The 16651-nt window shown below is 41.4% G+C and overlaps 1 protein-coding gene across 2 annotated transcripts in view; it reads right to left on the bottom strand.

The window, feature by feature from the left end:
* Window positions 1-16651, bottom strand: part of tcf7l1b (transcription factor 7 like 1b) — a 611697-nt gene that overhangs the window by 157210 nt on the left and 437836 nt on the right. The window contains exon 1 of one of the 2 annotated variants that reach the window (XM_048980054.1): window positions 14671-14674. The exons of the other annotated variant lie outside the window; for it this stretch is intronic. The gene's annotated coding sequence lies outside the window, so the exon portion shown is untranslated. Of the gene's footprint in view, window positions 1-14670; window positions 14675-16651 lie in introns of those variants that run through there. 2 annotated transcript variants of the gene reach the window in all.

The following is a 16651-nucleotide window of genomic DNA, read 5'->3' as shown; positions in this document are numbered from 1 at the left end:
TTTGAGACGTCTGCCAGACGTTAAGCCGACGAAAAATTTGGACGACATCAAGTGTATTTCATCGATTCAGAAAGAAAGGAAATTAGCCTATTAAAAGGCAGTTAGTGTATCTAACAAACAATAATATCCAAAAATCTTATTTTCATTATGTAGACCATTATGTTGGCCAGATGTTGTGTCGACATCCGCTTTTAACCATCGACATAACGACCAACAGCCGACGTCGGCCCAACGAACCAATGCTAGCTGGGACCAGGCAGAGATCACAGGCATCACTGACACTCAGCTAGTTGCTAAATATATGTATTTGTTAAGTATGAATTTGACACATGGACTTGCTATACAGACTGATGTACTTCTTTATTTTGTATTTTTTTTCTTTTAAAAAACACATCTATGGTAAAATATAGGTCTTCATAGAAATGAGCTACTCATCCCACCTGTAGTACTAAGCTGTAGACAATCGCTGCCTTCCTCTTGGAGCAGATTACTAGTGTTTTCCATTTGATCTCTAAAATTAATTTCTTAAGAGATTTTTCACTGTCCTTACCACAGGACTATGGGCCGTCATAAAATAAACAAACAAAAAAGAACTTGGAAAGCATGCTAGCTGTCATGCCCGGCTCTTCCGATCCTCATGTGTGCCACGCCCCCCTGATTATCCACGTTTGCTTCCCTAATCATGCCCAGCTGTATTCTGTTATTTCGCCCTGTCTTCTCTATATCAGTTCACGTCTTGCCCTGTCTGATGTCCGTTATTGATATCATCTGGTGTTAGTACTGTTCTGATGTCTGGTGCACCCAGTCTCCACAATAAATCCCCAGTCTACCTCGTCTTTTGCCTGCCTGCTTATCCTTCCCTGCCTCCTGCCTGCCAGCCTGCCCGTCCAAACCTGCGGTTCATGACACTAGCAATTTATTTGCTAAAATAGCTGATTACTTGTTGATATTTTTATATCCATCCATCCATCCATCCTCTATACCGGCTTATCCTATGCAGGGTTGCAGGGGCCTGCAGCCTGTCCCAGAAACCATGGGTGCAAGCCCAGGAAGAACCCAGGATGGGGGGCCAACCTACCACAGCACACACACTCACACCTATGGAGATTTGGTAACTCCAGTTCACCTTAGCATGTTTTTTGGAGTGGGGAGGGGGAAGAAGAGAACCTGAAGGAAACCCCACAACAACATGGGGAGAACATCCATCCATCCATCCATTTTCCAAACCGCTTATCCTACTCGGTCGCAGGGGGTCCGGAGCCTATCCCGGAAGCAATGGGCACGAGGCAGGGAACAACCCAGGATGGGGGGCCAGCCCATCGCAGGGCGCACACACACACCATTCACTCTCACACGCACACCTACGGGCAATTTTAGCAACTCCAATTAGCTCAGCATGTTTTTGGACTGTGGGGGGAAACCGGAGTACCCGGAAGAAACCCCACGACGACATGGGGAGAACATGCAAACTCCGCACACATGTAACCCAGGCGGAGACTCAAACCCGGGTCCCAGAGGTGTGAGGCAACAGTGCTAACCACTGCACCACCATGCCGTCCCCTGGGGAGAACATGCAAGACTATATTTCATATGAAATTAAAAATTATACATTTGAGTCAATCTATGTTTCAGGAATGGATACTGCCCCATGTTGCCTGGGATAGGCTGTGGGTACCTTTGACAGGATATGCGGTCATATGATGGATGGATGGATTTCAAATACTGGCTAACAACATCAATAAGAGTGACGCAATATATTCAGACAAAAAATATTAATTGTGCACACCTGTTTCAGCCAGAAGATGACACTATTTTCCACTTTCACAAGAGGAAGCTGTTGTCATCCCACTGAATACGTGTGAAGTGAAAATTGTAGCTGACACATCTTCACTGTAGCATTTAAAAAAATATTTCATAAGCCCTGATTGAAGCAAAATAATTAATACTGCGGGAAAGTGCATTACATATCTGTTTATTTGTATTCATGCCTGCATTGTGTAGGTGACAATGGAGGATTTTAGGCTTATGTGTGTAAACAGTGAAAAATAATATTTAAATGTAATATAATCAGCTGTAATATAATTGTAACATAATCCTGTCAAAGGTACCCAAAGCCTATCCCAGGCAACATGGGGCAGTATCCATTCCTGAAACATAGATTGATTCAAATGTATAATGTATAATGTTTAATTTCATATGAAATATAGTCTTGCATGATCTCCCCAGGGGGCGGCATGGTGGTGCAGTGGTTAGCACTGTTGCTTCACACCTCTGGGACCCGGGTTCAAGTCTCCGTCTGGGTTACATGTGTGTGGAGTTTGCATGTTCTCCCCATGTCATCATGAGGTTTCCTCCAGGTACTCTGGTTTCCCCCCACAGTCCAAAAACATGCTGAGGCTGATTGGAGTTGCTAAATTGCCCATAGGTGTGCACGTGTGAGTGACTGGTGTGTGAGTGTGCCCTGCGATGGGCTGGCCCCCCATCCTGGGTTGTTCCCTGCCTCGTGCCCATTGCTTCCGGGATAGGCACCGGACCCCCCACGACCCAGTAGGACAAGCAGTTTGGAAAATGGATGGATGGATGGATAATCAGTACTCCTCAGAAGATGAGATTTAGTCTCATTTTTTTGCTTCCCTGAAAGCTTCAAGTGCATCCATTCATCCTCCCAGCACTTATAAAGTACAGAGGTACAGTGCGAACCTTCATACTCCAATCATAAAGATGTGAGTGACAGTGCTACTCACTCCTCCACCACCAATCTATTTTAAAGTCTTATTCTCCCTTATTTTTATTTAATGCTTATGGGTGGAGATACTTCTGGTGAGAGCAGTCTTTTGTATCTCTGTTCATTAGACCCTTGGAGACTGTCACTGTGCCCATCCCCCCACCCCATCATAATAGCCCTGCCTCCCTACATTTAACCATACAGAATGTTCCAGGAATCCTCTTAGGACTTGTTCCATTAATAATAGAATGGATTTTACACATCCTCAGTGTTTTCCCAAAATAAATAAACCCTTGGGCTCTTGCTGTATAGGACAAAGATGAGAGGTCAGATAAATCAAAGAAAAGTCACAACGCTGCCTCAGACTGGGATGTGTGCCATCTGAGTTTCTCTCATCCACCGTGTGAATTATTACACCAGAATAACTCTATTTGTTCTATATGTCATGTTGTAGGTAGATGCTCTATATTCAGGCACACAACTAGGGCTTGAGTTATATATAATGCGATGTTTGAAAATATACCATTCACCCTAAATTGTTCTGCATAATTTCACTCCCCTGAATCAGGGGCGCCCAACTAGAGGACCACGCGAACACACACCCCCCCCCCTCAACACCACCACCATCTCCCTTGAGCAAATTGTATCATCAGTGATTTTACAACTCGACTGTTGGTGGTGCTGATGTTGCTTCTAAAACCCCAATGTAGCCATAGCCTCAGAAATGTAAATAAAACTAAAAAAAATGACTGACCAGCTAGTTTTTCTGCTGTAGTATGTGAGACTCATGACAACCCCCAGCAAATTTTATCACTAGCAATGTGGTTGCCCCCCCCCCCAACAGAGATTTGGCCCCCATCACCTCCCTTCAAATATTTTTACAACTCGACCACTGCAAACAACCTTCTGTATAAACATTAATAGTGCATTAGCTAGTCCCCTGTTGATTTGCTGTTTTCTTGTGGCACCTTACCTTGTTAATCATCGTTATATAGCACCCAGTGGGACATTTACACAGCAGAAAAGCCATTATATCTTACAAGCGTGGGTTTTTGTGATGCTCACCGTGACAGAGATACCCTAGTCAATTTGCAGCACGTAGGGTACGCGCCGTTCCACGGAGCACTGCACATCGAAAATGACAGCTGAGGCTATGAATAACATTACTATGCAGGGCTGTGATCAGAAATGTACTAAATTAATCTTCAAAACAGAAAGGGAGAGTATGATCTTGTTCCACTATGTAGATCTCTCAGGACTGTTTTTATTTCCTGCCTAGGTTTGTTATCATGGTCTCTACCGCAATAAAATGGTTTAAAATAAATACATTCAATTTTTGAAAGAACTGACACCAGCATTCATCCGTGGTAGTGAGTTAATTTACTACTGGATACATCTTTACTCTGGCTGGCCCAGTGCACATTTTCTGGTCATTTCAAATAAATACAGTGATTTGTATTCTATTACTGTATTTACTGAATAAACAAAGTGATTGGAATTACGGAGTTATGAACTTCGTTATAATCAAATCCTGCACACAACACAGGCTGTCAGGATCAAACGATAAAGATATATTTAATATTTTTGTATTAATTTTATGTCTTTCTTGAATGTTTCTGGAATTTGTTCCTCATTGTGATGTACACTAAGTGGAGAAAAGTACCAGGACACGCCTCTTAATCATTGAATTCGGGTGTTTCATTCAGACCCATTGCCACAGGCGTAATCAAGCACCTAGCCATGTGGACAGGTTTACAAACATTTGTGAAAGAATGGGTTGCTCTAAAGAGCTCAGTGAATTCAAGCTTGGCACCGTCATAGAACTTTGTTTGTGAAATTTATCCCCCTGATAAATTTTCCACGGCCAATTGTAAGTGGTATTATTGCAAAGTGGAAGCATTTAGGAACAACAGAAACTCAGCCATGAAGCGGCAGACCATGGATAGTAACAGTGCAGGGTCGCTGAGTGCTGAAGCACGTAGTGCATAAAAGTCGCCAATGCAGTGTTGACTCAATGACTGCAGAGCTCCAAATTTCCTCTGGCATTTACCCCAGCACAAAAACTGAGCAGTAGGAGCTTCATGTAATGGGCTTCCATGGCCTAGCAGCTGCATGAAAGCCTCACACCAAAAAAAAAACTACACTCCATAAAAACATGGTTAGGGGATTTTGGTGTGGAAGAACTAGACCTGACCACACAGAGCCCTGACCTCAACCCTATCGAACACCTTTGGGGTGAACTAAAATGGAAATTATGAACCAGGCCTTCACGTCCAACATTAGTGCCTGACCTCACAAATGCTCCTCTGGATTAATGGGCAAATGTTCCCACAGACACACTCCAATATCTTGTAGAAAACCTTCCCAGAAAAGTGGCAGCTGTTATAGCTGCAAAGGGGGGACCAGCTCCATACTGATGCCTATGGATTTAGAAAGGGACGTCATGAAAGGTTCTGTAGGTGTAATGGCCAGGTGTCCCAATACTTTTGTCCATATAGTTTTGTCCATATATGTTTACAAAGTCTGCAGGAGGAAAGTTGTAACAGAATGAAACATCTATCAATTCATTCATATTCCAATCACTCATTCTGGTGACGGTCACAGGCAGAATAAAATAGCAATATAATAAATCAAAATCTAAACCTGCCAGAAATGTGCCAGAAACTTTGAAAAGCTGTTAGATGCAGTTAGAGGAAGTCACTTTGAACTGCTTTGCAGTATTATAAATTTGATCCCTGCTCCAAAATTCAAAACAAAAGTAATCTCTTTATTGATTAATTGTGCCTCTGGAGTTAATGTTTTGTACTTAACAAAAAATAAAATAAAAATAGGCTGATAGCCAAAAGATAAGATCATATAATCACATTTTAATTCTTTCTGCAATTGTGCAGAAACATTCAGAAAATAATTTTTGTCTGCATGAAGTATTCAACAAATGACTTACCAGCAGCATCACAATAAAGATGAGATGAGATGAGATGAGATGAGATGAGATAAGATAAGATAAGATAAGTGAGCTTTATTGATCCCTGGAAGAAATTCTTGTGTATACGGCATAAAGGTCACATAAACAAATGCATTATGCAAAACAAAGCACAAAGACAGTACACAATGTGCAGAAGTGAATTTGCATGTAAACAAAGTTCAGACAGTGACTCAATGGCACTGGCACCTCACACCCCCAGAAACGTGCATATTATATAAATGGCAATAAAGAGCATAAATAAAAATATGTTACATACATGTCTACAGTGGGGAACATTTCCGGACTCCCCCCTCTTGTTAGCTAAGGCAGTGACGTCCGGCAGATTAGCTGGTGGTGATGCTGCACCTGCCATCTGGACCAACACTGGTTCCAAGGTTTCTGGGTCACATGCAATGAAGAGGGAGCAGAAACCAAAAAGAGAGCGAGGTTAGTGCGGAAGTACAAAGCGATTGCCTGAGATATCGATGAGAGCATTTACTATAGCCAGTTAAACCAAATCAGCACACCGTGAATCTAAAGGCTTTGAGGGCCATTGAGAGAGCATCCCAGAATGCCCCATTAGATCAGGACTCCTCCAGAAGGAGGCCACTCATTGATTTATTTACAATGTATCCTTCCATTAGAAAGCGACATGTCCACATTGTCCAGCTTGGCCACTTCTAGCATTTCAATTTTGATAAGCGAGCATAGACCCTTTCAACCCTTGCAAGCCCAAAGATGAGCTGACCGCAGTATATTTATCATTAGATTCAGTTTATTTCCTCTTTTAAGAAGGCTGTTGACATCAGCTGTCTGACTGAGGAATGTATCTGAAATTGGTGTGATGCTTTTAGGATCCACCCTAGCAGCAGTATAAACATGGGACCTAAATAAGGGAAAAATATTGGCTGTAGCATCAACTTCTATGAGTCTCCATATTAACCAAAATACATTTACCACATGCAACAATTATTCCATTTCTGTACTATTGCATCTATCTATCTATCTATCTATCTATCTATCTATCTATCTATCCATCCATCCATCCATCAGGTTTTGAATCAGAAACCAGGCTTTTGTAATAAAGTGTCCAATTTCTCTAACTAGATGAAGTACAGTTGAGTGGAAAGTTGCAGTGGGCTGCAATTAGGCTTTGGAATGAAAATTTCCATGCTAACTTTCCATTACATACAGTACTGAGAGAATCTAATTCAAGTTCACATTAACCTTCAGGTGTCTGTGAGCTAATCTATAATTGCCCAGAACTATTGAGTACCTCAGATAATTAATAATGTTTGAAGTAACACAACTATTTGATGTGCCAGTAGTGGATTAAATATAACCAAATAGACGGAAGATCGAATCTTGAATATCATCTCAATTATAACATGGTTAGTTATTACCTTAATAACTTACCTTACTGATAACCCTATAATTTGGTCAGCTACATACCCAGTGGTTTATTCCAGTCACTGGTCAGAAGGAAGAAAACTGAAAGCAGCTGAAACTGTGGTGCTGAAAGTTTGGCTGTGACCATGGATGGCAGTATTTCACATTACATTTATCCGTTTTTATATGTGTATGCCTATAAAAGGAGTCACATTTGCCTAGAGCTTTGGACATTTTTTATTAATATAATATAAGTCTGTCATTATAGATGGCTGTGAGACATTCTGAAAGACAGGGGAAAGTCATTAGGGTGAATCTTGTGTTTCCTTTTGCGGACAGAGGTCGGGTTTTGGGCCTTGTGGCATGTCATTAACAGAATGGCTTTATTTCCTGAAGCTGTTTAGCACTGAAAATTTTATATAATTTATCACTTTATAATTTTATAATATATTAATGTGTATATTTCAGGATAGATATCTGTCATTCTGGCAATATCCTCACATGGAAACCAGTGCAGAAATGACTTCGTTGGTGAGAAGTAGATAACTTTGAAGTTTAAGATTGAACCAGGGACACGGGTAGTGCTGTGAAAGATCAGGCTGTTAACACATGACCCCCAGTTGTTCACCTGGGTAGTGTGCCCCCCTGTGGAGCACTGGAAAAGGTCCTGCAGCAACAGCTCTTGGAGCTTTTAACAACTATTTTTTGACTTTCTTGGTTGACATAAAACTCATTAATTATTTCAAAACCTAGTATAATTACGGTCGGTGTAGACAAAACTACAGGCAAGAAAATCCATTGCTGGGATGGAATTGAATTATACTTCAAGGTCAGATGCCTTGATCTCAAATATGGATTTCACTGCAACCTCTGGAGTTCCATAGGAACTTTGGAATTATTCCTACCAAGTCCTCCTGGTTTCCTCACACAGAATTGGCATCTCTAAATTGTCCATAGTGTGTGATTGTGTGTGTGCCCTGTGATGGACTGGCATCCCATCAAGGGTGCACCCCAGCCTGGTGCCTTGTTCTGAAAGTGAACGGTTGCAGGGCTTTCGTTACCTAGTACTGGATAAGCAGTTAGAAAATGGATGGTAAAAGCCAAAGATTAAATATACCGAACACTGTGTTATTAAAAGCAGAGAGTCTGTATCAGAAATCAGAAACTAGTGTTCTGAGGGTCTAATTTGTGAGCTGATGTATACCCATGTGACTGCAAGCCAGAACATATGCTTCCTGGTTACCCTGTTTACCTCTCGAATCAAAAAGAGGAAAATAATTTAATCAGATCTTGTCTCTAGTATTCAACCTCTGTAATATCTCTATAAAGAGCTTCAAAAAGTGACCATCAGACCATTAAGCTCAGGTCATGCCTATTACTCTTTATTTCTGAGTTTGGGCTGTCTGACCTTGAGTCCATATGAATTTACGTAGCACCGCATTGTGGCCATTCTGTGGTCATGAGGTGAATTGCTGTGATCCTGAGGTGTCCGTGTATTAATATCAAATTACTTTGTAGGTGCGTCAGAGTTTGTCAGTCTAAAATAATCTGGTCAGAGACAGACTGTACAAGTTCAGGTTGGTCCTGGAGGTTGCAAGGTATTAACGGTGTCTTCCCTAACTGTTTTTCGTTACTATCTAAACATTAGTGTGTAGATTTCTGACAATTTGAACATCACTGTAAGCTTGATTTGAATACGCAGCTGTTGCAGGAAATGATTGGTGCTGCTTGAAATTGCTTGCAAGCTCTTACCTAGAACATTTAGCAAATGCGCTTTCCTAGTTGGAACAGATATTTTGAGAGAGTCCAGACTAAAAAGAGCAATACTGAATTTATAATTGAAAATCGACTGGAGTTGAACTTCACTGTCAGAAAGTGAAGAACGAATGAAAGTACTCGGTATTCCTCAGGTCTTAGCACTCACAGCAGAGGTGTGATTCCTGCCAAATAACACAGATCATGCCTCTTTGCACCAGATGACTGTCTGAATACATTTGTGTCACTGTACCCCGCCATCCAACTATCACTATGAAATCATGCGGGCCGACAGCCTCAGTGTGCTGTGGAAACAAGTGGAATGTCACTTCTTATTTCTCGAAGTCACATTTATTTTTAAACAAACTTACGAGCACAGTGATAATGAAGAGAAAAGTTTTGCGGCTGGCAAATAGGCCTACAAAGGGGCGCAGGAACCAGGGGGATGGGCCCTCCTCCAATGTTTAATTTGGCTTCATTCATCATTCAAATAAACTGATCTTAGTATTTATATCAATATCAAACTGTCTCATGTGCAGAGAAAAAGTGAAAGTCACAGGGTGTGGTTTAAATTACATGGCAAACTGTGGGAGTTTTACTTACACAATAATATTCTGAGTGCAGAACAAAAAATGATTGGTTCAGAGAGATAACCAGTAAGATTTTAGAGGAGGCGGGACCAATACATCTGATTGTTTGGCTCCTACCTCATCTACAATCTGATTGGTTATCTCTCTGAACCAATTATTTTTCGTTCTGCCCTCAGAATATTATTGTGTAAGTAAAATTTCCATGAGCACATTTTCATGCTTATTCCTGTTAGAAATTGTCCTTTTGGTACTGATAATATGGGCAAGGAGAGGCTTTCATATGTAAGCACAGAGTGTGAATTAGTTAAGATAAGGTGACAGAGTTCAGTAGCTTCAGGTGACGCCTGTCACTGCTAAGAGCCCTAGGACTGCACTGTTGATAATATCATATAATTAAGAGCCAAGAGAGCTTGCAGTGCACAGACTAACCGTCTAGGAGCTGCTGGAGAATGGTTTCCATGCCAACTAGCCTGCCTGGCACCCAAGAGTCCGCAGTTAGAGAGCTCTGATGGCCGACTGTCTGCCCTTTTGTTTCTTGTTAATTGGTTACGTGCGACTTGGGCGCACCACACCTGTATTTACTGTAAAATGAACCGTATGCTTTTGACTGCTTCCCTATGGGAAAAAAAAAATCAGATTTATACAGTATATTTGTATAGTTTTGTTAAAAAAAAAAAAAGAGACGCTACTAGTTACTGGATATCGCCTTACTCTCATGCAAATTTTATACCAACGTTCGCATTTAATGTTCCTCGTTTGATGTGTCTCCTATGAGCTCTGGGATGTGTTATTATATAAACAATCTCTTTTAATTAGGATGCACCGGCTGAGCCTTTTCATCGCCCCAGACACAGGTGCCCATTCTCACGTGTGACCCTGACGAGTGCGAGACCCGTCCAGCAGCTCCATAATTACAAATGCACTATTCATTTTCCTCCAGCAAGATGGTCCTATAACACACTGGCCTTTCTAAAGCTACACTTTACGTCATTGCCGTGATTGTCTGACATCCTTTCCTGCACCGTGAGATATATGAAAGGCTTGTTTTTTTCCCAGGTGATGAGTCAGGTCCAGTGTCTTAATAATAAGTCACCAAAAGCACATACTGCATCTGTTTGAAGAATTTGCGCTAATTTAATAATTCACCAAGGGAATAGAGTATAATGCTTGAAGCAAAGAGGGTGCTGTACTTCCAGATCCTGTTTCATGCTTAGATGATCACTGCTTTCCACTGAAGAATTAAGTGGGAAATTGCAGACAGTGAGTTAGCACACCTGCTTATTGTATTGCCTTTTCTAGTTGACATTGGTCCGCCGATACATTTCTGTGTTATAGATAATTAGACACTTATGAGAAGAAGTTAATGTTCCATCGCTCTTGCCAAGGTACCCTGCAGTATAGATCACACTGGAGGCAGGAGGCTGTAAATTCAAGCCCCATTTATAGTCCTGTGTAGAGTCTAGCCGTCAGTACAGTTTAGCTGCGTACCCTGCGCCATAGTATGACCTCCACAGAGATATAATTACAGACATAAGAACTTAAGAAATTTACAAACGAGAGGAGACCATTCGGCCCATCAAGCTCGTTTGGGGAGAACTTAACTAATAGCTCAGAGTTGTTAAAATCTTATCTAGCACTGATTTAAAGGAACCCAGGGTTTTAGCTTGCGCTACACTACCAGGAAGACTATTCCATACTCTAACTACACGCTGTGTAAAGAAGTGCTTCCTCAAATTCATTTAAAAATGTTCTCCCGCTAATTTCCACGAGTTCTAGTATTTAAACTAATATTGAAATAGCCATTTGGCTGAACAGCATCCAGACCTGTTAGAATCTTATATACCTGGATCATGTCCCCCCTTAGTCTCCTTTGCTCGAGGCTAAACAGATTCAGCTCAGTTAACCTCTCCTCATAAGACATTCCTCTAAGACCAGGAACCATTCTCGTAGCCCTACGTTGCACCCTTTCCAAGGCAGCAATGTCCTTCTTAAGGTATGGTGACCAAACCCGCACACAATATTCTAGGTGGGGTCTTACCAAGGAATTATGTATTTGTAGCATCACCTCCCTCGACTTAAACACCACACACCTAAAGATATAACCCAACATCCTATTGGCCTTTCTTATTGCTTCCTGGAAGCATCAACATACACACCGAGGTCTTTCTCATAATCAGCTACCTTTATTTCAGAGGAACCCATAAAAAATCTGTACTTTGTATTTCTGCTCCCTGCATGGATTACCTTACATTTATCTATGTAAAATTTCATCTGCCAGGTATAAGTCCAGTCGCTAATTAAATCCACATCCCATTGTAGCCTCTCTGCTGCTAGATCAGTATCTGCTACGCCACCCACCTTGGTGTCGTCTTCAAATTTAACCAGTTTACTGTATGTTTTGATGTCAATATCATTAATGTAAATTAGGAACAATAGTGGTCCTAAAATTGAACCCTGCGGTACCCCACTATGAATGCAGGCCCACTGTGACATTGTGCCTCTAATAACTACTCGCTGTTTACTGTCAGTTAACCAGTTTTCGATCCAAGCTGCTACAGTTCCTAAAATCCCTGCAGCTTTGAGCTTAAGCAAGAGCCGTTTGTGGGGGACAACATCAAAGGTCTTCTGGAAATCTAAGTAGATCACATCGTAAGCCTTTTTCTGATGAATTTCTCTTGTAGCTTCCTCAAATAACTCAAGTAAATTAGTTGAACAGGATCTTCCTCTCCTAAATCCATGTTGGCTATCCCTCAGAATGTTATTTGCATCCAGGTAATCTACCATTTTCACTTGGATTATAGCTTCCATTATTTTTCCAGTAATGCTAGTTAAACTGACTGACCTATAGTTTGCTGGATTACTTCTATCCCCTTGTTTGAATATGGGTGTTATATTAGTACGTTTCCAATCAGAAGGTACCACACCCACAGATAATGATTTCTGGAATATTAAAGTTAAAGGTTGGCTAATAATATCCCTCATCTCTTTTAAAACTATAGGTAAGATGCCACCAGGGCCCTGTGATTTATCTGTCTTCAGCTCAGCTAGGCTTTGTACCTCATAAGCCTCAGTTATACCTATATTGGTGAAAGACAACGCTGTATTCATACTAAATGGTGGCAAAACATCGGGCTACAGCATAGGGTAAGGCAAGGGTACGCTGCTGTGTGGCTACCAATGGAAAAAAGTATAAATCGGATTTTAGACGTCAAGTGGCATGTTACTGCACCCATAACGGTGTTATGTTTTTGATTGCTGTAAGGAGAAAAACTATTTGAAATGATAAACAGCATTGTGGAAAAAAGAAAACCAATTTACTAGGTGGGTAAAGGTGTTTCTACATATATGGTAATGATGATTGGATCGACACCCCTTTCCACACAAAGTGCCTAGTGAAAATGCAAATGAGAGTTTGCGTCACTGTATTTGGTCCTCAGGCAACTGCCTTATAACTTCATTATATTATATTGTAATGTTTTCTGGTTTCTTCGAAATATCACACCTTATTTTCAATACGTATGCATGTATTTGTTTGTTTGTTGGTGTATGCAAGCAGCTCCCTAAACTACGACTGTTTTTGTATTGCATTTGTTTTGGTCTCACGCTCCTGATTCCCCAAACACCCATGTGCTGATGGGGTCAGTAAGTGTTGCAGATCAGTGTATTGTCTGCAGCAGACACGTTTTGATGGTTATGCTCTGATGGTTGCTGAGTGTCAGCCAGCCTAATGTGCCGTGCACACTGTGGGCTGACTGCATCACCCGTCTCACTCCCTCTTTTCATTTCACTGAATTTCCGGTCATTCTCTTCACTTCCATGACGCCTTTCTTTGTTTACATCTGTATCAGCCACACGTGCTGTTGGGGGCAGCTCCACAGGGGGGGCAGAGTTGGTCTGGCCCACCAACCTAAGAGGGAAAGAAAATTATTTTTTTATTATTATTATTTTACTCTTAATGAACTTGTTCTTTCTTGTGCACATAAGCTTATATTAAAATAAAATATTCTCAGACTCCGTACCTATCTACCAATCAGATTTCATGAGAATCACCCAATCAGTGCAGAGACCTGTGAAAGTTGACGTTTTTATGTAACCTATATTCTAAACAACTTTGGGTTTATTTTTCTGTAAAGTCAGTTACAAATATTGGCATCTGCGGGTTGCAGTTTTCTGGGCTCGTTTCTAAAGTGTAGTTGCTTATTTGAAATTGCTCCCTATCGCCTGTCTCACTCCACTGTTCCTGTCTAACAAAGTGAAACCGCCGAGCTTGTCCCGTTTCAGATTTCCGTTTCTTCCACCCCTCTGCTTCCCCAAACAGATCAAAACAAATCAATCGATCGCCTGATTGATGGAGTATCTTTAGCTAGTTCACTAACAATGATAGGGACTAAATGGGTGAAATATGGGAAAGAGTGGCAGAGAGTTGCAGAGACCTGGATCCGGGCCTGCATGCTGTAACTAAAAGAAAGCTGAGCGTGTTATATCTGCTGGCCTGGATTAACCGTATGGGCATTTGGGCACATGCCCAGGGGCACCACATCCTCGAGGGCATCAACCAGAGCAACTCCCCACAAGTCCCTCCAATCCCATTCACATGTTTTATTTAGTATGATTGTACATTGTTCTTTTCACATGGCACTCATTGAAAGGCCTAGGTAACATTTTCCCTGTGTTAGATGCATTTCTGAATTTCTTGACCCACCAACCAGCTCAGTCTCTTTCTGACGTGACGCCACGTGTGCTGTTGCTGAGGGGCACTCTTAATCTGGCCCTGTGTAGCTGGTATGCTGTAAGAGCAGAACCAATAAGCGTTTTGTTAAAAGATCATTGAGTGGGATAATCAATAACCAAACAGCCGTGATCATCAGCACAGCAGATGTTTAATTGGGTGGAAGACCGACGCCAAGCCGCGCACACAGCTGCTGTTCCTCTGGAGGCTGATCTGATTACCACACTGACTGTTTTTATTATAGCGGCAATACAGGAACTGTAAACAACCACAAAATGCACACAATAATAATGATGTCAGTGCTGTTCATGTAATTATTTTGTAACCTGAGATTGGCACTGCCACGAATGGCAATTAAAAAGCTACTGCCAACTCACTAATAAGCACCAGTACATACTCTCTCTCTCTCTCTCACACACATACACAAACACACACGCACACACACACACATATACACACAGGTTTGTAATTATATCTTTGTGGGGACTCTCCATTCATTTATATGGGGAAAACTCTTAACCCCTACCCAGCCCTAACCTTCAGCATGCATTTAATATAAACCTTTAATGTATGTTTTGTATATGGGCACTATATTGTCATCTTCCACGACATCAAAATGCAGTTTCCAATATGAGATACATTCCGGCCGAGCTAACAAGCTAACCCTTCTTTTTAATGTTGCTGTGGATGGATGGTGCTTCCCTGAAAGTCCCACTAGTTAACGATGCCTTAGCATCTTTGATTTGCAATAAAATGGGCCGTTGGGCCTGCAGATTAGGAAAAATGACCCTAATGTTATTGAATTCATAGGTAACAGGCTAAATGGGTTAATATTGTGTTTACACTGTTTTACCTCTACTGTCAGTCAGGAACATGGTCAAAGGCATGTTCTGTGTGTAAACAAGGCTTTGAATGTATAACGATTACATAATACAGAAGGTGGGCACCTCACTCACAGGACAGAAGCATCAGCTCAGCGTTACTGATATAATCCTTTATCATAATGACTGTTTATCACTGTTTTTCCGTTGTCATTAACTGTTCAATCCCCAAGCACTTATCAGAGAAATATTTTGACCCTATGTTCAACAGTTTGAAACCATTTGTTGTTCATGCAACTCTGGGCTTCACCTTGGGCAAACCAACAGGACTGTTATTATGTCACTGCTTTTAACCAAACAGCCCAGGTGAAGGTCTCTGCTTGAGTTTGGGGCCTGAACTCATGGGGTATACCGCAGGAAGTTTCTCGCTATCGAAAAGATCAGGGATCAGTGAAGTCTACATGGGGCTTGGGGATTGGCATCACAGCTAAGATACTTTGGGCTATAGCCCCGAGTGATTGGACCTAATGACCCACGCTATGCTGTATACTACGTCATAAATAGTTAAGCAAACACAGTTGGAAAAACCCCAAGAATTCGGCCTTTCAAGCATAACGAGAAGGTATGATAATGGAAGAACAAACATATTAGATTGGCTGGATATTAAGATGGGAATGTAGTAGTTTTCATTATCCTGTTAAACACTATACCTAATACAAATCTTTTTGGTAAATTTTTTTCTCAGACTGCGAAAGCCATTTTGCTAAGGAAATTCAGTAGTAAACATGAAAGGATTATCCATCCATTGATGCTCCTTCTAACCACTTATTCTGGTCAGCATGGCCCTACCTACCGGACACCAAGGTCAAGTCCTCAGTATTTTTTTCTGCAACTCCGAGAACCAGTTTCCATTACAGGGCTCATGTAGGAAGGAGTAACACTTCTGACCTGGGTATTTAAAAATTCATGTCTACAGCCCAGCTAGTCAGTTTCATAGGGACAAAGATCATAGTTTAACTGGTTTAAGGACATAAAAAACTATAATAATTAATGTGCATTAGCTCAGAAGATGACATAAGTAGGACGCCACAACTTGATTCTGCTCTCCATTAAAGCAATTTTGGTTTAATTGAGTTCTGTAAAGAATCCTTTTTCTATGCAAACTGGTCAGATCCTGAAAGGAAGTGTACATGACAATTTATAACTGTTTTAAACATTAAAACTTGACATGCAGTATCTGAAAGCTTCTGGACAGTGTCTGGACTGCTACTTTATTCCATTAGTTTCTCTTTGTGTTGTCACGGTGGTGTAGCCCCCACTAATGCATGAAATATGCAGCTGCGCTGGTCTGATAGGGAGATGTGGGTCCGAAAATTAGCATTTACCCTGTGACAGCAGTGGAGCTGTGCTTCCCGTCACTTCTGGCAGTGTTTAAAAACAACCTGAGAGTTATATTCCTGCTTTCCAACATTTCTGAAGAATCACTCCCATGAATGGTTAGAAAAAATAGCCAGCAACAGACGGAAACGCTCAAAACCAGCGCCGTTAAGCGATACTCTTGTGGGAGTAGCGAGAGAGAACACGCCTCCATACCACCCCAGCTTTACAACCCACTAGATTAAATGAGTAAACAGTCTAACGGAGCACGCCAGACCAAGCTGGGGCTGGGTGATACCC

The sequence above is a fragment of the Brienomyrus brachyistius genome, chromosome 2, assembly GCF_023856365.1.
Source record: "Brienomyrus brachyistius isolate T26 chromosome 2, BBRACH_0.4, whole genome shotgun sequence".
Classification (NCBI taxonomy): Eukaryota; Metazoa; Chordata; class Actinopteri; order Osteoglossiformes; family Mormyridae; genus Brienomyrus; species Brienomyrus brachyistius.
Note: the sequence above shows the minus strand (reverse complement) of the source record. Positions and strands in the feature narration are given on the sequence as shown.